The 1,106-nt window shown below is 37.8% G+C and overlaps 1 protein-coding gene across 1 annotated transcript in view; it reads right to left on the bottom strand.

Moving 5' to 3' along the window:
* Positions 1–1,106, bottom strand: part of LOC117962117 (sialoadhesin-like) — a 194,299-nt gene that overhangs the window by 55,633 nt on the left and 137,560 nt on the right. The window lies entirely within an intron of this gene.

The following is a 1,106-nucleotide window of genomic DNA, read 5'->3' as shown; positions in this document are numbered from 1 at the left end:
TTTAATTCCAAAGGCAAAGGGAACTATATCCGGATGCATAGTATCCTGATCCATGAAATAACTGGCCTTTAATAATAAAAACCTCTCTGCCTCTATGGTATTTTAACATAGGGGGGTGTATACTTATGCCCCTGTATTTTAACATAGGGGGGTGTTTACTTATGCCCCTGTATTTTAACATAGGGGGGTGTATACTTATGGCCCCTGTATTTTAACATAGGGGGTGTATACTCATGTCCCCTGTATTTTAAGGAAGAAGAGAGTATTTATTTATGAAACATTCATTCACAAAGATAATTGGTGTCCTTAAAGGTGGATTTTTATAATTTATTTTAATTAAGGCAAAGAGATCAATTTCCTAAAGATGATTTCGTTATTACTGTTGTTAAATATACTTTAAGCCTTGGTTCCTATACTCGTGAGCAGCACTGTAACACTCCCATGTGTCAGGGTGATTCAAGGTCTTAATGACCGACCGACCCCCCCTCACCCTGGGACATGAACACAAGGAGGCCAAAAGGGAAAAATACTCCAAAACAAAACCCCAAACCACAACAAAAAGTGCAAAATACAAAACTTCTCAAAAACAACAACACACCCACATCAATCACACTCATACTAATAACTACTGTACATACATCAATATAGAAATCAGTAATTAGAAATGGTTCAGGATGTGTTATGCATCAATACAGTCTGTTTTTACAAAGAAAAGCAGAGATAACTCAGCAGTGCGTCTTTCATGCAATGTATTTATGCTCCAGTTTTTATAGGTATTAAAGCGATGATGTGAACTGTAATTTCCATTTTTATGGATGAAATAAACTTGACTTGAATGCATAGTCTTGTTTGAATCGGCTCCTCATTGGCTAAAATGTTGGAGGGTCTAGTAATATGGGATGTTATTTATCTCCCAGGTCTTTCATAAAGAGCATGTCTAGACCGGACTCTGGGATGTTATTTATCTCCCAGGTCTTTCATAAAGAGCATGTCTAGACCAGGACTCTGGGATGTTGTTGATCTCCCAAGTCTTTCATAAAGAGCAGGTCTAGACCAGGACTCTGGGATGTTATTTATCTCCCAGGTCTTTCATAAAGAGCAGGTCT

This window comes from Etheostoma cragini, chromosome 19 (assembly GCF_013103735.1).
Source record: "Etheostoma cragini isolate CJK2018 chromosome 19, CSU_Ecrag_1.0, whole genome shotgun sequence".
Taxonomy (NCBI): Eukaryota; Metazoa; Chordata; class Actinopteri; order Perciformes; family Percidae; genus Etheostoma; species Etheostoma cragini.
The sequence above is the reverse complement of the archived record's forward strand: the minus strand, read 5'-3'. Positions and strand labels throughout refer to the sequence as shown.